We start from the raw sequence: 20,445 nt of genomic DNA on the forward strand, positions 1-20,445 counted from the left end.
AAAAGGAAAAATCACATACAGTGCACTGCGAGGCATTCCTACAGAATGTGTGTGAATATCTGTGCTGTGTGTGTGACCACATCACGCATATTAGAGGCTCACACGGAGACAGACCACGGAGACACGGGTCTGGTACTGAATCCTGATTCCATTATCAACTGGTGATGTGAAGTTTCTGAGTATGATTTAGTACCTCAAAAGGGCCCTAATGTGGATGCCTATACTACTGCAGAGCTTCTGAAAGATACGCACAGTTCTTTGCTAATTCTGCTGGCCTCCCCTGATGGGCTACTGCATTTACGGTCGGTGCAGCTTCCTTACGAACTTCACCCGACTCCCTTCTCACACTCAGCCGGACTTGTTTTTGTCATTTTATGCTATAAACCCATAAATAGTTAAATCTTTCTTTGACTTTGAAAAATATGATGAGTCATTTATACAAACATTTATAAGATTGATCGCTGAGGCAACTCATAAATAATTTCTGGCTCATGCTCCTTTTGTCTCCCCATTACTTATGGACAATTGAAAACATCACAGGCCAATTTGGCACTTATTAAATAACCCAATGCCTCATCATTAACCTTGAGTGAGACGAGCATGACCTTTCCCATGAGAATGTTGGAAATTTCTAGACCCACTGTTCCTAGTTCATCACCTCATTTAAACGCCTGGGAAATGGCTGTTTGGAGCACCTTATTATTGCATCCTGTTTTGCAATAATTCCAAGAGGACATTGCAGATTTATCTAAGAGGTGACAAATACTATGTAAAAACAGGATATTTTTAAGGATTTTAATATTTTAAAATCTGATGTCAGAGAAAATAGCAATGGAAGGCTATCATTTAAACTTTTTAAAAGTGCCCATATTCATAGGACCTCATAATTGCATATTTCAACCAAATGACTATTTTGCTTAGGGCACAAGGACCAGGATGTTCTAGAGAGTGCCAGATCAATCAACCTCAGAATTGTCAACTCAAATCAAAGGGCAGAATCACTATCATTAGTTTTGAAATATGAGAGAATACAGCTTGAGTTTTCAGATTGCAGGTTAAAACTTCAGAGAAAAATCCTCTAATTTGTAAGCTAATGTTGGAAATTAGATTCTAGTTCAGGTTATGAATGTATTTGCACATGAATACGCTGAGTATCTGAGTTATTCTTCCTGGTCTCCCACGGCTAGGTGGAGAGCTTTCCCGTGCATGGTTGCCCTCACACAAGCCAGCCCCACCAGGTACTAGGGTTGTTTGGTGCCACGAATAACTAATAGCCAAGACATTGTAGGTAAGAGCAAGCAAGGAACCTTCTGGCATGCACCTGTAAACCAGCCACCAAGGAGGTGGAGGCAAGAGGATGGCAAGTTCAAGGCAACACGGGCCATTTAGCAAGACTGCCTCAAGATAAAACACGGCCTCAGAGGCAGAGTGTGTGCCTAGCGCGTGCAAGACCCTTCCCTCTGTGCATTCTGGGAGTCCCTGCCCCTCGTGTCCTCTGAGAATCACAGGAATACTCTCCAGGGAAACCATGAAAGGACCCTTCTCACTGCAGGAAGCACGTGCGCATTGTGAATCTACAATCTGAACCCAACACCTAAGGGAAGGATGGGTTTCTCCACCCTCGTGCCCTAGCAGGCCTCGGTGCGCCCTGGGTTTTTGGAGAAAGGCACCGAGTTCTGTATCTGCCTCCCTACTGAATCAACATACTGTGAGCCAAGGCACAGGTTCTTGGTGACTCGTTGGGGAAAGGTCTGGAACAGAGAGGTTTGAAAGAGCTTGCTGGGTAATGCTCCTCAGGGCTGCCCCCATCGCCCTCCTCCCCGCCACCGTGCTGTGCAGGGTCTTCTTGGCGGGAAGCCGGGAGGTCGGGCACAGGCTCCCCTCACACCCATCTCTCTGGCCCCAGGACCTGGCCAGCTTCTTGCGCTGGGCTGCCCAGGTGCACTCTCTGAAGAGCCTGTAGTCTCACTTCACCTCCCTTGTGCACTGAGCCCTGGTTTAGAGAGTCCAACAGCCAGGCCTCCTCCCCTCCTCTGCTGACAGCAGACACCCTCCCCAGGGGCAGCAGCTGTGCTGAACTCCCATCACAGAGGACAGGCCCCTGTCCATAACTCATCAATTAGACTGTCCCCTTCTCTCAGCACCTCAGCAGTCTCTCTCCGTCTTCCTGTAACAGCTCTCCCCGATGCCACAGCTATCTGTGTCCATGGGTTCCAGGATTTGGACCTATCAGATTACCCAGGAATGCCCACAGTTGTTTATAAGAAGACAACTGGACCCACGCCCATGTGCTGAGTCGGGATGTCTGGGCAGAGACAAGGGAGCAGCGGCAGGGAACCGGCCCTATGGCCCGGGCACCTCTCTCTTGCCCCACCTCATTCCTGGTGGGCACCCGGGATGCCTGGGAGCCTGGCCACACCCCACTCCCCTGGGGCTGTTCTGCACCAAATCCAGCACAGCCCAGAGCACCCTGCGTCTCCCCCTCACAGTGAAAGTCCCCCTGCTGCCTGCTGTGCCTCTCTGGACTCCCTGAGGGCTCCCACTTTGCATCCCAGAGGCCCTCCTGTATCCCGTGGGCCCCCAGATTGTGGCTGCTGATCCTCTTCCTGCTCTGTGGGTACCAGTCTTGGTTCCTCGGAGTGCTGCTTCCCTTCCTGGTGACTTGGTTCTCTCTCAGGCTGACAGATACCACGAATGTCCCTCAGTGCTCGGTTTATGCTCAGGAACGAGCCATGAGGAACTTGGTCAAGGGCAGTCTCTGGCCGGGGTCCCCTGCACAGGTACGCTGGTGTCTCCTCGGGGCCTCCGCTGTGGCAACGCTCTCTGCACCTTCCCGCCTCCCCGCTTTCCTGCAGAGGAGCTGTGGTCATCCTTCCCAGGGGTCTGTGCCCACTGCAGGTGTCCTGCCAGCTGGTGGCCAGCACACAGATCTGCAGCCAGCACCTGCTGCCCCACAGGACCCTGCTGCCCTGGTGTGGTGTGGAGACAGCCTGTGAGCACGGAGTTGGGAGAGAGAGGGTCCTTGCTGCCCGTCCAGCCGTCAGTGGAGGGACCCGGCTCCTACTCTGCTGCCTGGCACGGGGCCGTCTGGCCAACTTCTCAGTGCACTGTCAGGGTTTCTCCTATGGCCTTCTCTGGCTGATGATGTCGTTACTATTCTTTATTTTTATTAGTTGACATTGTTTGGTAAAAAATTACTAAGTATATTATTTAATTATCATGTATTGAAATGACAAAATCACAATAAGAAGTGGAATAAGAAATGGTATGATTTCCAAAGTTTGAACGGCAAGCACACATACCATGCCATCTATTTTTTTTTTTATTATTTTATTGGTTCCTTTTAGTTACACATTAGAGCAGATTCCATTTTGATATAATGTTTATAGCAGCACAATTTACAATAGCCAAGCTACGGAACTGCCCTGGGTGCCCTTCAACAGATGAATGGGTTGAAAGCTGTGGCTGATACACGATGGAGCACCTCATCCACAAGGAGGAGCTGACCACAGGCCCTTTGCTGATGATGGGTGGATCTGGAACCCGTCGTGCTGACTGAAACAAGCAATCTTTATCCCCCACTTTCTCTGTTCTTAGATGCTTATTAAAGCAGTGGATTTTTTAAATCAAAGTTTTCTCGTTTTGCTTCGATTCTGTAGTTCTGGGGTCACTGCAGACGGGCCTTGAAGGGGATTCTGGCCCCCGGATGCTCTTTCTCGACTCCCCTGCTCACACACGCTCTCCTTGTGCCACGGACCCATACCATGGAATCCCCAGATCCTGGACGTGGGGATGGCTCCGGGTTCCTCCTTTAGAAGATGTGACATTTTACTTGCCTTGGCCACGTGGACCCTACTCAAGAAGTCTCCGATGCCTTCAGACCCGGTCCCTGTCACTGTGCAGCAGCCAGTCCTTCTTGATTTGGCCCACGTGGTCACGGTAACAGTTCTTGGGTTTTTTCCACCCTTTTTCAGGAGAGCTCCTCCCTGTTCTGTTTTTGAGGTTGTATTTCTGCTGAAATAGGTAAATGGAGTCGAGGAAACCATTGTCTCCCTAGAGGACATAAGGAAGGAAAACTAAAGGACACATCCCCTGCGAGGTGACCCAGGCGGGGCATCTGCTTCCGGGGAGTCTCTGGAACTGAAGCCCTGCAGACAGCCCGGCTGCTGGCTGAGCCCAGGGCTCACTTTCCACATGGGCAAACCACACCCTTTGCTCATCAGTCAGAATCCCTGAGCATAGGAAATAGCTTTCTTCTTTTCTTGCCAAATTCCTAAGAATACACAGAGAAATCTCAAGCAATTGCAAAGACTCTTGAGCAAGACGGAAAGGACAAACCATGAGATTTTAAGCTGGTTTGGAAATTCACATTCAGACTGTTGATTGACATCGATGCAAAGAGAAGCAAATTATGTCCTTGTTACGACGCAGCTTATTTTCTGGCTCCTCGTCCAGTGCAAAGGAATTATATTCTGACTTGGCTTTCTTTTGCCTATCAGGAAAATACATAAAAACCCTTATTTAACAATGTTTGGGAACGAAGAGGATTTAGTTCCTTTGAAATTATATAGTTGATTTTTTAAAATTTATGTATCTTAGTTTGCACATTTTAATAGATTGCTTTCACAGTTCTATTTCATGGGTTTGTTGTTTCATGGTGGAAAAGGATTAGAGCTATCAGCCACTAAGGGAGATGTATCCCTTTTGCACTCTTTGAAGGGAATGGTATAAAGTTAGTATTTCCATTTTGTACTTTTAGAAAAAGTTCTTATTTATCATCTGAGATTGCAGATGCCCGTCAATGGCTCGTGTAATGGGCATCTGGGGAAAGCCACCTGGAGAGTGGCTCAGGGGCACGTAAAGGCGTTCTTTCGACTGATGGACAGGTAACTGCCTCACACCCCCCTCACAACGAGCATATTCTAAAAATTGATGTCTACGTTTTCATTGAAAACATATAAAGACCCGAAGAAACCAAGAACAGCAAGGCAGTGTCCGTAGCAGCAAAGCTTAGCCTTGAATTTCCACCACCAACCCTCTGTCTGGAATGGTCCAGGAGGCCCCTGGACCAGGCCAAGGACAACACCTCAAAAATGGCTTCTTGATTCAGAAGTGACCCTCAGAAGTGGCCCCGGTGTGATGTCCATGTCATCCTGTGGGGAAATAATCATTTTCCATTAAATTTTATCAACAAATAATTTTGTTAGATATTTAAATATGAAAAACTTGAGTCATTTCAAACAATTATGGGTACCAAGCCCCTCTTCCTGCTCCTCTCATGTGAAGAGCAGCAGCGCAGCACTAGGGCTGGAGCTTGGCTAGTCGACATCAGCCTTCCTCGGGGCTGCAAGGTGGCTGTCACAATGGGGACTTCTCTTGTGACAGTCTAAGAGAGTCCTCCAGCACCGGCAGTGTCACCCAGACCCGAGGAGCTTCACACTGTGGCTCCACCATCCCAGGTCCCACAGGTCCCAGGTTGCACCAAGCACCAGCTGAAAGGCGAGTGACTCACCCAAGGTGGAAATTCAACCAAGAGATTTTACTGGGGGCTGCCAGAAGGAGAAGGAAAGGAGAGCAGCGAGCAGCAGCCTGAGCCTGCAGGCTTCAGCTCAAGAAGGGGTGCTTAGGTGGTGGCGGCTGCTGACCGGCAGGGTGACTCAGGAACGGGCAAGCAGACACTGTGTTGGGGGGGGGACTTTTGACTTTGGCTCCCTTCAGAGCAGAGGGGGAGGGGTAAGGGATTATGTGAAACAACTTCAGCAGGGAGAACCCGAGGGAGAAATAAACCAGAGGCAAGGTCTCCCCACACCCAACAGCAGCCCTGCCATGACCTGTGGCTCTCGATGACAAGTAGCCAGGCTGAGCCTGAACCAAGGGAGTGGGAATGTGGGGAGTGTCGGGATCTCTGCCAACAGGAGAGCAAGTGCAGTGACTCTCCACCCCTCGGCCCTCCCTGGGGACAGGCAGGGAGGAAAAAAAATTTAAAAAGAAAGAAAGAAAACATTCAGAAATATTTAAATATAAACTGAATCCTCTTGAAAGCCATTGCTACAGTTTCATTAGTAAACAGTACCTCTTTCACAAAGCTATTATTATTATCATTATTATTATGTTGCTTTGCTGGGGATGGAACCCAGGGCCTCTCCATGTGAGGCAAGGCTCCACTGCTAAGCTGCACCCCAAGTCCTATGAAAAGTGACTGTTAATAAAAGACCTATTAAAATACATCATTCATGTCTATGTTTTTCCAAACAGTAGTTCAGAACTAATAGTCTGAGAAACAGCTCAAACATTTTCTCCTGTAATCACTTAGTCAGCACTCTTTACATTCCACTGGACCTTCCCAGAGAGGGTCACTGCACCTCCCCATGGTACAGCCGCACACCAGCCACCCTGACCACTGCCCCAGGTAAAGCCCCTCCCCTGCCCGCCGTCCTCATCTGTGTACGTTCAGTATCGTGAAAAGTCACTGCTGCTTCTGTGGCTGCTGTCGATGCAGGTGGTTCACCAACAGGCTTATTTCTAAATGAACTTTGCTTCTTCTGAATGTCCTTGTTTCCATCTGGGGTCATTTTCCTTGTGTCAAAGAACAACTTTTAATATCTTTTGATAGTCCCTTACCAAAGGTCCGTAGATGAATTGGTTTTTCTTCTTCTTTTTTTTTTCATTTTTCTTTAAAGGTTCTTTGCTTTGCCTTATTTATACGGTTTTTCTGGGCACGGGAGATTACATGGGCGAGTGTTTCCTTAGGAAGAGGTTGTTCCATGTGTTCTTGCTTCAACAGCTGCTGCTTTGAAAGTCGGCTGTCAGCACAAGCACTGCAGCTGCTGCTTGGCCACTTTTAAGTATTGTGCCTCCCCTCCAGTGGCACTGAGGTCTCTTCCCTGACTGTGGGACAGCATGTGGTGGTGATGTGCTTACGTGCAATGCCTCTCTGCTTGCTGGACGTGAGGTTGCAGACTTCCTGCATTACAGAGCTTCAGAATTTGGTAAATTGTCTTCAGCAAAAAATTAAATCCCATTCCCTCGTTATTCTGGTGTCTTCAACTTTACGATTTTTTCCTACTTCTTAATAGGTCTCAGCAGGAGTGTTGGTCTGCATGAACTACTTCATGGGAAAGAGAAGTGCAGTTCTTAACCATCTAATCTTATTAACCAAATATTTTTAAAGATTTTATTATATCTTTGCTTTCAAATTACAAAAGACAATCTTTTACTATTTTATATCCTTATTTCTGCACCTGACAGAAGCCAAATTCATAATGATCAGAAAAATCACGAAGATAAATGACACCATTTGAAATACTTGAGTACATTGGCAAAATTCCCTTACTTTGAACATTTTTCCTTTTTGCCAAAGAGAATGTAAATTACACCTTTAAATAGGAGTTTCTTTTCACACCGTCATTCTTGAAAAGATGTGAATGACAAGTTCTTGATCTAAAATATCAAAGACACGATTATCCCTGGATTTTCAATAGGATAAATAGCACATTTTATAAATTTGCTTATCTCCAAAAAATCCATATAATAAACGGTTGTTAAAAATGCGAAACTAACCAAACACAGCCCATGACAATATCATTTTAGCTTAACCTCTGGTGAGTGAGCAGTGCAGACACCCACAGGACCATCACCAAAATACTGTTTTCAAGCAACTGTCAACAGTTTTGCCTCATGTATAGAGCTCTTTGCCAGCTTGGAAATTCTGGTTCTTCTTATAAGTTTCCAGAGTGATATCAAGTATTTCGGATAAGATATTCTGGTGAATATGGTTGACATTGTTGACAAATCAGAGAAGATAATTTCAATATTTCACAATCATGTTTTATTTTTACATGGACAATATTTGGCCCACCCAATTCAGGATTAGGTACTATAAATCTCTTGAATAATAAATAGAGTCAATCCATGAAGTCCTACTGAAAGGAAATGCAAATAAAATCAGGAATATGCATAAGCTAGATTCATGTATCTATCTATCTATCTATCTATCTATCTATCTATCTATCTATGCTATTTGTTTCTTGTTGAGCTCCTGGGGACTTTCCTGATGGAGGGATTGACTTGCACCTTATCTAAGCCCTGGAAGCCATGCAGGTTGGTAAAGAAGATCTGGGCTTTTCCTGAGTTCCTGCAGGGGATCTCCTGGTGGCGGGATAGATCCAGGGCTATCCTGTGCAATGGGCTCCCATGCATGTCAGCAAGTCAGATCTTGGAGGAGCAAGAGCTCCAGCGGGGTTCTGCAGGTGGTGGGATAACCCTGGGCCTATCCTGAACTCTTGCTCCTGCACAGGTCGTTGAGGAGGACCTGGGCTGTGTATGAGCTCCAGAACATGTCTTCCTGTTGGCAGAGGCGATCCTGGGTGGATGCTAAGCTCCAGCCAGTGTATCCTGTTGGCGGGATGAACTTGGGCCTAACCTGTGCCGAGGCTCCCTTGCAAATCTGCATGGTCAATCTGGGCAGAGACTGAGCTCCTGCTGGGGTCTGCAGGTAGCGTGAAAGACCAGGGCTTACCCTGTGCTCCTGATCTGGGCCCCAGCAGGTGTCTGTCTGTGGCCAGAGGAGATCCTGGGCCATGCCTGAGATCTGGAGAGAGTTCCAGTGGGTGAAGGCATTCCTGAGCTCCAGCATGGCTGGCTGGTGGGTGCAGGTTGTCCAGACCAAACCTGAGCTCTGGTGGAGGTCTCACAGAGGTTTTATGGACCCGGGCTACCCTCTCCCCTGGCTCTTGGGCATGTTGGCAATGTAGATCTAGGCAGAACCATAGATCCAGCAGGGGTTAGTTGGTGGAGGAATGGACCCTGTGTTACCCTGGCCACCATCTCTTGTGCAGGATGCCAAGGCGGACCTGTGTGAGACCTATGGCTACAAATTTCCTGGAAAAAAAAACAGGAGAAAAGAAACCTTCATTGTCCAGTCATTCTCATTAGTCTTGATTTCTTTCTCTTCTTCCTTCCTTCCTTCCTTCCTTCCTTCCTTCCTTCCTTCCTTCCATCTTTTCTCTCTTTCTGTTTCTTTCTCTCTCTCTCTTTCTATCTTTCTTGATACAACATCTATAGCACAGACAACAAAAGCAAGAATAGATAATGGACAACATCTGCCCATACTACAGAAGGGGACAAAAATCAGCGCAGGAGACAACCTGTAGATGTGAGAAAACACTTGAATCTGAATTTCCAAAATATATAAGAATGTCCTAGAGTTTAATGGGAAAAATGTTACCAATCCAGTGAAACTATGGCCCAAGAGCTGAGAGAGACATCTCTGGAAGGAGGGCTGTCTGTTTATGATTGTAAGCCACCCCCAGGAAAGGCATGGGTGTGAGCAATGCAATGGTGCCTAATGACTTTCCCCAGGGACCTGAGGTCTGATCCCTAGCCAATGGGGACCTTGATTACAATGATCAATTTCATGGTAAAATTTAAAAATTTGCCACAACAACTATACATAGGTTATTTGAGTTGGAATTCTTGGGTTAAAGGAAAGTGTGCACTTCAAATTTTGGTATATATTTTAAACTTCTCTGCAGAAGGGTTATGACAATTTTTCATTGCAATTATCAGAGCATGACAATTCCATTTTCCAACACTGTCAACATTAGTTTTTCTCATTCTCTTTGTTCTTTTTATGTGATATGCACACACACAAATGTACTTTATATATTCTTTGGATTACCATATTGACATGAAATGCCATCTCAAGTGTATGGTATGTGATATTTTATAAACAGCCTACATTTGTCTTTTCCCATTTTTATTAAGGTGTTTGTTTCTTTTTCTTGAATTTTACGAGCTCCATATATGATTAACCTCTAGTGAGCTGTTCGGAAACCCAAAGGAACATCATCAAAATACTGTTTTCTACCAACTGGGAACAATTTTGCCTCATGTAGAGAGCCCTTTGCCAGCTTGGGAATTCTGGTTCTATTTCCAAATTTCAGATGTGAAATCAAATTTTTCAGATGGAGTATTCTGGTGAATATGATTGATATTGGTGAAAGTCAGGGAAGAAATCTTCAATATTTTACAATCATGTTTAATTTTTACATGGATAACATTTAGGTCACCCAAATCAGGCTTAGGTAATATAAGTAAGTCTCTTGCAATGAAGAATAGAGTCAATCCATGAAGTCCTACTGAAAGTAAATGTGAATAAAATCAAGAATATGAATGAGCTAGTTTTCTTTCTTTTTCCTTCCTTCCTTTATTTATTTATTGTTTTGGCTATTTATTTATTCATCAGCTCCTGGGGGGTTTCCCCTGGTGGGATTGATCCATACCTAATTAGGGTTCTGGCAGCCATGCAGATCCATGAGGAGGATCTGGCCTTACCTGAGCTCCCCTGGGAGTCTGCTGATTGGTGCATATAGTCCTGGGCCCTGCCTGAGTTCTGGAAGTGTCTGCCAGTGGACTGAGATATCCTGGGATGAGCCTCAAATCTGGTGAGGGTCTTCTGGACTCAGGCCTACCCTAGGTAAGGACACCCATGCGGTTGCAATAGGCTGATCTGGACAGAGCCTGAGCTCCAGAAGAGGTCATCCAGTGGCGGGATGTTCCTAGGCTTACCCTGAGCATGAGCTCAGGAGAGTTTGGCCAGGCAGATCAGATCTAGGCATAAGCTCCTGCAGTGGTTGGCTGGTGGGGGAATGGACCTGTGGCCATTCTGTGCCCAGGATTCCACTGCAGGTCGTTCTCACAGATCTGGGGTGATCCTGAGCTCCCAAAGATGTCTGGCAATGAGTGGAGGAAGTCCCGGGCTGAGCCTAAGAACCACGGATGTCAGGTGGTAGCAGGTAGAACCAGGGCTTTCCCTGGGGCCTGGTTCCTGGGCAGAGCTTGAGGTCCAGGTGAGGTGTGCAGGTGGTGGGATGGAACCAGTCCTACACTTGCCAAGGTTCCCGTGCAGGTCAGTGAGGCAATCCTGAGCCAAGCCTAAGCTCCACCTGCTATCTAGCAGTGGAGAAATGATCTCAGTCCTACTACTGGACTCCCACAGGTGTACTAGGATAATCTGGGCTGAGCCCAAGCTCCAACTGTAGTCAGCAAGTGAGCAGAGGCAGTTCTGGCCCAGGCCTGAGTCTGGTGTGCATCTGACCATAGATAGAGGTGGTATTGGGCTGAGTCTAAGCTCCAGCGGGGATCAGACACTGGTGGGATGGCACTATGTCTATCCATGTGTGGGCTCCCAAGTAGGTGGACTAGGCTGATCGGAGAAGAACCAGAGTCCAGAAAGTGTCTGCCTTTGGGGTGAGGCTGTAGAGCTTGTGGCCTGAGCTCTACCAGGGGCCTACTTGTGGCAGTTGATCCCAGGCCTACCTTGGACCAGGCTCCCACACCTGTCAGCACTGTTGATCTGGGTGGGGTTGAACTTGGGTGACTGATTGTCAGTGGGTAGAGTCATTCATGAGCAGAGCCTGAGCTTTGGTGCCAGTCTCATGATGACTGGATCGACTTGGACTACCCTGGGCTCTGGCTTTGTCTCCTGCCAGGACACTGAGTTGGATCTGGTTAAAGCTGGAGCTCTGGTGGGATTCTGCAGGTGGCGGGATGGAACTGGGCCTCCCCTTGCACAGGATCCTGCGCAGGTCAGCAAGGCCAATCTTGGCCATGTTTGAGCTCTGCCTGTGGGCAGAGACGGTCCTGTGTCTGGCCTTAGGGCTGCTTGGGGCCTGCTTGTGGCAGTTGGTCCAAGGCCTAACTTGGGGCAGGCTTGCTTGCCTGTCAGAGGGAGATCTGGACTGGGGCTGAACTTTGGTGACTGACTGACAGTGGACAGTCATTTCTGGGAGGAGCCTGAGCTCAGGTACCAGTCTGAAGGTGACTTGATGGACTTGGGCTACCCTAGGCTCTGCCTCTGTCTCCTACCATGTTGTCGAGTTGGATCTGGGCAGAGCTGGAGCTCTGGTGGGGGTCTGCAGCTGTCAGGATGGAGCTCAGCCTCCCCTTGCCTGGGCTCTTGTGCAGGTCAGCAAGGAAAATATGGGCCATTTATGAGCAGCAGGGGACTGCATGAGGGTGGTGATGGTCCTGGGCCAAGCCTGAGCTCCAGCAGGGCTCAGACAGTAGAGGAATGGAACATTCCTAACCTTTCCCTGGCTCTGCTGCAGATGCTCCAGCTAGACCTGGGCTGGGAATGAGCTCTGGAGAGTGTCTTGCCTGTGGGCAGAGTCGGTCCTGGGCCAAGCCTGAGCAGAGGTGGAGGTCTGGTGGTGGCCATATGTTCCCAGTGTTACCCTGTGCCAGGGCTCCTGTGCACATCTGCAAGGGTTAACTGGTTGGATGCTGAGATACAGCAGGGTGTCAGCTGTTGGCAGGAGGGAACAGGATCTACCCTGTCGGGACTTCTCAGTGGATCAGCAAGGTGGATTGGGGCACAGATGAGCTCTGGCAGAGGTGGGCCTTTGGGCAGAGTCTTGTTTCTGGCCTGAGCTCTGCTCAGAGCCTGCTTGTGGCAGTTGGGTCCAGGCCTACCTTGGGCCAGGTTCCTGCACCTGTCAGCAAGGCTGATCTGGGTGGCTGCCAAAATGACTTTTGGTAGGGTAGGCCTTTGGGCAGAAACTGCTAGTCTCATGGTTACTGGATTGCCTTGGGCTACCCTGGGCTAGGACTTCATCTCCTGCCATATCATGGAGTTGGATCTGGGTAGAGCTGGAGGTCTGATGGGGTTTTGCATGTGGCGAGATGACATTGGGCCTATCTTTGCCTCTGCCTTCAAGCAGGTCAGCGGGGCCAATCTTGGCCGAATTTGAGCTCCACTTGTTGATCGGAGGTGGTCCCGTGTCTGGCCTGAGCTCTTCTTGGGGCCTGCTTATTTCAGCTGGTACCAGGTCTACCTTGGACTAGGCTCCCGTGCCTGTCAGTGAGGCTGATCTTGGTTGGGGCTGAAGTTCTGCAGCTGTCTGTCAGTGGGCAGAGTCGGTCCTGGGCAGAGCCCGAATTCCAATGCAAGCCTCTTGATGACTGGAAGGACAGGGCAACCCTGGACTCTGGTTTTGTCCTGCCAGGTCTTTGAGTTGGATCTGGGCAGAGCTGGAGCTCTGGTGGGGTTCTGCAGGTGGCGGGTTGCAACAGGGCCTCCCCTTGCCTGGGCTCCTGTGCAGGGTAGTGAGGCTGATCTGGGACTTGTATATGCTCTGGCAGGGTTCTGCCTGTGGCAGAGTCAGTCCTGTGCCGAGCCTGAGCTCTGGTGGTGGTGTGGCGTTGGACATATGCTCCCAGGGCTACCCTCTTCCTGGGCTCCTGTGCCCATCTACAAGGCTAATCTGGTGGGTGCCTGAGATACAGCAGGGGTCTGCTGGTGGTGGGATAGACCAGGGCCTATTCTGGGCTTCAGCTACCACTCAGGTCGTCGAGGCTGAAATGGGCCAGGATTGGCCACCAGAGAGTGTTTGTTGGTGGGCAGTCTGTCCTGGTCCAAACCTGAGCTCTGGAGGTAGCTGCTGGAGGGTGGAGGCAGTCCTGAGCAGAACCTGAACTTTGGTGCCAGTCTCAAGATGAGTGGATGGACTAGGGCTACCCTGGGCCCCGTCTCCTGCACAGGTCCTCACGGTGACACATAATAAACATTCAGTTAATTGTGGGTATCCTTCTCATCCTTATTTGTTTCTGCCTATTTGGTTCCCTTTCCTCCTTCAGGCTCTTAGGTCCCTGAAACCCTCTCTACAGCCTGCTATATGCAATATCTCTCTGGGCTGGAATTTGTCTCTTGGTGTGCCTGCTACCATGCTTTCCACAGAACCAACAGCCATGTTTAAAGAACAGAGGTTAATCATATATGCCCTGCTCATTGGGAAAATGCAGGTGAGGCAGATTAGCAACTATCCTGACAATTTCAATAAAGTTGGTAGGTAGATTTACATTTCAGCAAGACTGCAAATCCCAGGGAGAGCCAGACCACCGTCTTCCCCATCATTTCAAGTCTCTGATTTCCTGAGCTATCTGATGGCTATTTAGAGATTTTAATGTGCTGAGCTGGGGAGGTGCCACTGTTCCAATCATTTGTCTGGTCATGTCTGCCTTCCATCACTTCTCTAATTTTTAGGCAATTGAGTCTACAGGAGAAGTATGCCTCAAATACATGCTCCAGAACAAGAGTTTTGAGCATAAGCTGACATTTTCTCTACAACCCATGCCAGATGCCAGGTAAGAATACAGTTTCCCTATTCTTTTCCCACATTTCTCTTCATTTTTCTTCCCTTTTTCTTTTTTCTGTCATCCTTGCTGTTTGGATTCCTTTTATTGATTTTGTCTTTAATTGTTTCCCTACATTTGCCTTTTTCTTTATAAAACATTCAGTCTTGTCTCTGCTCTTCTCTGCCATTTTCTTCCCTTTGCCGTTCCTAACACTTGGAACCCAAAGTAACTGTGGGTGTTTTCTGTAAGTCTCAGAATGTTTTGTTTCACTTTTTTCTCTTAGATTCACCATTCACCATCTTCCTAAAAATTCCTTGACCAGAAAAAAGACTTGGGTTTCAGTGAGACCCTAGTTAAAGATAAAGAACTCATGTTGAAGATCAGCATTGAATCTGGAGACATCAGCTCCTTTACAGAATATATTGCTATAAACAAGGAGCTTAAGCAGCCAGTTCAGGGGACCCTGGCTTACAGGCAGAGTCCAAGGCCAATTCTGTTCAATGATACCTGTAGGAGGCCAAGAATGTGTTTTTCTGGTGAGTTTATCCCATTCAGACTCCCACAGAGTAAGTGTCCTGGATATCTGAGTATACTATTTAAAGGAAAAGCTTGTGAAAGACCTTAAACTGTCTCATTTTCCCTGTGCCTCCACATCCAAGGTTGTCTGGTGAATGTTAAACATTTTTTTTTCTGTACTAAGGAGCTAAAATGTGGCCCACTGGCAGAGAGATTTAATATGGAAGGATATTAGAATATAGAAAGTACAGAGAAGCATCAAAAAACCAAACTATTGCCAGGTACAGTGGCACATGCCTATAATCCTAGAGGCTCAGGAGGCTGAGACAGGAGGATCTTGAGTTCAAAGCCATCCTCAGCAAAAGTGAGGGGCTAAGCAACTCAGTGAGACCTGTCTCTAAATGAAAGACAAAATAGAGCTAGGGATGTGCCTCAGTGGTCAAGTGCCCCGAGTTCAATCCCCAGTATCCCCTCCAAAAATAAACCTGTTTAAATCTGAAGCTAATCTATCAATGATATGGTAAATTATCCCCCAGATGGCTAGTGTTGGTAATGTCCTGATACTAGTAGTGGTAGAAGAGAGGACTCAAGAAAAAGAAAAAGAGCCCCTGAAGTTAGTTGGAAAGTTTCTACTTCTCCCCCAGGGAGAAGTAGAAACATTTGTATAGAAGAGGGTCCAGTATCTCAATTTATGTAGTGGAACCAAACTACTAAAAAGAACCATAGTGTATGTGAATCTTTTCAGCAGTACTCAGCAGATTTGGCATAAGAATGGAGCAAGTAGAAAGTTGGGCTAATTTCAATCTTGGAAGTTTACTAGATAGGTGTGATGAAAGCAAATTAACAATATGGAGTTAAAAATATCAGTAATGGAGTGGCAACTGTTGGACTTGAGATTTAGATTGCATACAGAATAAAGATGAAAGGAAGTTTATATATGGGAAAAATAGAGAAATCAAGACTTATATGTTTTAGATGAGGTAAAATAGGAATGTCTAGGTAAGAAACTGGAAAAATTAATATTTTAAAAGTAAGATTTTTTAGTTTGTTTTTTATAAATGGCACAATTCTGCATGATAAAAGGCTTATCATGCCTGGGAATGTAAAATTGAAGGAGAAAATAGAGCCAAAGTCATTGAATTTGAGGAGGTTAAGAAGCTTTGCATCAGGAAACTGGGTAGGCTATCTCCATGGGTATATTGAAAACCTTCAAGATGATGGCAGACCTTACAATGAAGAAGAAGTCTACAATCTGGATTTCAGAAGCCTTAATTCCTAAAAAGGATGATGCAAATCAATTGCAAATTTACCCACTAGTTGTATCATGCCAAGAGAGCTCTCTTGAGAAATATGTATTGAATGTTCTGGTGAGATTGATCCTCATGAACAGATTGTGAGCTAACACATTTCCTCCCCCGCTGCCGCCTTTTTCTCCATCTCTCCCCCATACTTTGTTCAGGGAAACACTAGTGATTCTAAGGATATACAGAACACTTATCCAAATCCCTAACATGAATGGATTAATAATAATCCTCTCTCACAGGGTCAGCTGCAGTCATGCTAGGAAGCAGTAGTGATATGGTGGAAACTGAGCTAAGCTTGGGAATGCCTGGGCTCTTCTGTTGTTTAACCTTAGGAAAGAGCTCTGAGTTCCTGTGTTCATATTTGTAAAATTGGGTTAAGACAAAGCATCTTACACATTTTTTGATAATCAATCCAAGCAACATGAAAATGCACTGGAAAACTACAATAACCACAGATGTTAGATGAAATTGCTTATGAATGAGTATTTAAAATTACAATTAATAGTGAATTTGTTTTTCTTTATAACTCAAAGAAGGAGTCATACTGTTTTTGATTTGAGATACAGATTTATCTTTAACCAAGTTAGTTACCTCAGTTACTTTGATTAAACACTTAGAGACTAAATTGTATACCTTAAAATATAGGGGAGATACTACCTGTCTAATAAATTTACGGTATTAAGTGAAAGAGATTGTGTTTACAGATCACACAAGACAATGCCAGAACATAGCAAATGAACAATAAGCCTTAGCTATTATTAAAACTATTGTCTAGCTGGGCTCAGTGGTTCATGCCTGTAGTCCCAGTGGCTCAGTAGGTTGAGGCAGGAGGATCTTTGCACTTTAGGCAGCTTCATTAATGTTTCTGAGTTTCAGTTTCTTATCTATGGATCTGAATAGTAATAATAATGGTAACTTATTCTTATTAGTACACTTAAAAAATAAATCACACTTTTAAAAGTTTGATCCCATTGTTGGAACATAATAAGCATTCATTATATGGTGTGTGTGTGTGTGTGTGTGTGTGTGTGTGTGTGTGTGTGTGTTCTATTATTATTACCATTATCATTACATATGTATTCAAGTATTATTACTATTATCTTTATATATATTCAATTATTATTAATACTATTATCATTACTAAGTGAATAATGAGAAGAAGAGAAACCAGTAGAGGTTCTGTTTTTGGGACTGAGGTCTCTGATAGCTTCATGACTGTGGCATGCTTGGTGGCTAGGAAGTTTCTGTGCAAAGACACAGAATGCCTGGCTGCTGGGAAATCTTCTGTGCAAAGACACAGGATGCCTGGCTGCTATAGCAATGTTCTTCATGATGAGGCTCTGTGTTAGTCTTATCAGCCTCAACCTTGATCCCAGGCACAAACTCCTGGGAATAAAGGAACTCTCTTGTTAGACAACCATAATGTATCACTGAGCCTAAACCTGCACACATAACAGTAACTTTATACAATGAACTTTCTTGAGAGCTATACAAAGCTCCTAACACATTGCAACTTAGTGTATAACTGAGGAATACCCTGCATAATGTTGCTAAGTCTGTAACCTGCCTAGTAATACAATGACCACTACGTACTAATGATGCCAATGACCTAAAGTAACCTATTGATATAAATAAGGCTTGGCAGCTTGACCTCTCTGCCATTCTGCCATCTTTCTTTCCTGCCTCTGCATTTTGTCTCTGTGTCACTTTTCATTTTCCTTACAGGAACTTACATGTCCCAGGCACCACACCACACTTGACTTGTATAACCTTCCTGATTAGCGGTGTTCTGGTGTTCTTTGCTTTTATTCTACATGAGTCACCGTATTTCCCACTTCATCAGTAACATGAATTTGACACTTTCCTTGCTGCTGCTATATTTTGCTAATATTTTCAAGTTGCTAAAGTCCATGTAGAATAGATTAAAGGGATAGAAAGAGCACTTTCTTGAGATAGAATTGTGGATCTTAGCATTATCAAATCTAGAGGAATGTAATCTGAAGAGGATGTGATATAAGTCTACTCAATAGTGTTAACAAGACATATACTTGAAAATAATTACAAAATACAAGCATTAATGGAAGGTGCTTAACAAACTATGTTTCAGATGTATAAAATAAAAAAGATTTTTTCTTAGGATTTAGGGGATTTTTAAAAGAATTTTTATTTGTACATTGTAATTATATATAGAGAGATTTATTAGTCATAATCTAACATGAAAATCACAGGATTTGATGAGTGTCATTTGCCAGTATCTTCTCTTTCTCTCCTCTCCTGCCTTCCTTGATCTACTTGTTCTACTCATTTCATATCCCTTCTACTATTATAATTATGGCAATTATTAGTATTATTTTAATTAATGGATTATTATAATATAACTTGTATATATAATATACATAATCATACAAATATGATTATATATATTTAAAAATAAAACATTTTTAAAATGCTGAACCATTGCTTGGAACATAGTAAGCATTCATTAATTCTATATTAATATGTAAAATTGAGATACATGTACATCGTGTACATATGATTCATTGTGGTATATTTGTACATGGACATAGCATAATTTGGTAGAGTCTGTTTCCCCACACTTCCCCATGTCTTCTGTTTTCTCCCTCACTCTTGGTCCCCTTGCTCCACTCTGTGTGACTCCCTTCTATTTTTATGAGATTCTTTTGTAAGGCGAATAACAGGTAAAGCCATTATTCATATTGAGTGCCTAGTTTCCTAACACTATTTTTTTCTGCTATTTGCAGAGTCTAATGGATAATTGGAGTTTGTTATTTAAAGATATGAGAATTAAAAATATAACTGTGATCAAAAAGATTATATCCATGGGAAAAAGTCTCCTAACTTGGGGATATTTTGAATATTTCTGTAAATTTCTCCTCTTGTCATAGTAAACAATCATTTCTCTTAAAAATAGTTTTTCTAAGATTGGATTGACTGACTCTGAAATAGCCACATCTTTTTACCTGAAATTTTTACATAGATTTTGCTCTTTACTTTCATATGTCCAGTTGCTTCTTTTTAAAAATATAGTCAAAGCTTAATAATATGACATTGTTGTACACATTTTGGTGTTTTAGACTCCTTCTCAGGTTTAGAATTTCTTACAGCTATGAAGATTCCCTTTGTGGTGACTGAGTTTGTCCTGCTAAGAGTCCCAAACCAGAGGGTCTGGAGACCATGCTCTTCATCTTGTTTTTGTCCTTTTACGTCTTCAGCTTCATGGGGAACCTGCTAATGTTGCTGGCAATTATCTCCTCCACTTGGCTTCATACCCCCATGTACTTCTTCCTGTGCAAGCTATCTATTTTTGACATATTTTTCCCCTCTGTGAGTTCTCCCAAGATGCTGTTCTATCTGTCAGGGAACAGCAGAGCCATCTCATATGTGGACTGTGGGTCCCAGCTCTTCTACCATTTTCTGGGCTGCACTGAGGATTTTCTGTACACAGTGATGGCCTCTGAGTGCTTTGTTGCCATATGTTTCCCTCTATGCTACACCATAATCATGAGCCACAGAGTGTGCGCCATCTTGGCTCCAGGGGCCTCATTTTGGGGCTGCATTCAGGCCACCTTTCTGACCACTCTCACCTTCCAGCTGCCCTACTGTGGTCCCAATGAGGTGGACTACTACTTCTGTGACATCCCAGTGATGCTGAAGCTGGCTTGTGCAGACACTTCAACCCTGGAGATGGTGAGGTTCATCAGTGTTGGCCTCATGCCCCTCAGCTGCTTCCTCCTCATCCTCACCTCCTACAGCTGCATTGTCCACTCCATTCTTCAAATTCGATCTACGGAAGGCCGCCGCCGTGCCTTCTCCACCTGCAGTGCCCACCTCATGGCCATCCTCCTCTCCTTCATGCCAGTGGTCCTCATCTACCTGCAGCCCACTCCCAACCCCTGGCTTAATGCAACTGTTCAGGTCCTGAACAACTTGGTCATCCCCATGCTGAACCCCTTGATTTATAGTCTCAAAAATAAGGATGAGGAAGGTCCTCCACCTTCTGGGCTTCCTTCCTGAATAATTGTAGAGAGAGATCAGTAGCTAACACTTCAGCCACACATCATAGCTGATGAAATACTTTTATTTGGATTGCATAAGGTATTATTATTATCTTCATTTTATGACTGGGGGACTGAGATGCTCTGAGTTAAAGTGACTTGTCTCAGGATGTGTGAAGAACAAATAGCAAAATGAAGACTCCAGGGTTGGTCTTCTGACACTGGGAACCATGTTTTTTTGTGGACATTACAGGGCTCATAAAGAGAAAGAGAACATTTCCCAGAAGGCAGAAAAAAAAAATGGACCTTCTGCTTCTCAGTCTTAATTGTCTTCATCCTTTTTCATTCCTAAACCTCATATTCTTCTCACACTGATATTCTTTCATGTTAGCTACAGTGTTTGTCTCCCCAAACCATTAGACAAGCCATCATTTTATTGGCTAAAGCGTTGTTAGGGAAATGAGAGAGATATA

The 20,445-nt window shown here is 45.1% G+C and overlaps 1 pseudogene across 1 annotated transcript; it reads left to right on the plus strand.

Annotated features, from left to right (window-relative positions):
• The first annotated feature begins 19,083 nt into the window (after positions 1 to 19,083).
• On the plus strand, positions 19,084 to 19,991 carry LOC308631520 (olfactory receptor 10D1B-like; annotated as a pseudogene). The gene has a single exon. The product of its transcript is annotated as an olfactory receptor 10D1B-like (transcript).
• Positions 19,992 to 20,445: the final 454 nt, after the last annotated feature.

Source organism: Spermophilus citellus (assembly GCF_964194105.1).
Source record: "Spermophilus citellus genome assembly, chromosome: 2".
Classification (NCBI taxonomy): domain Eukaryota; kingdom Metazoa; phylum Chordata; class Mammalia; order Rodentia; family Sciuridae; genus Spermophilus; species Spermophilus citellus.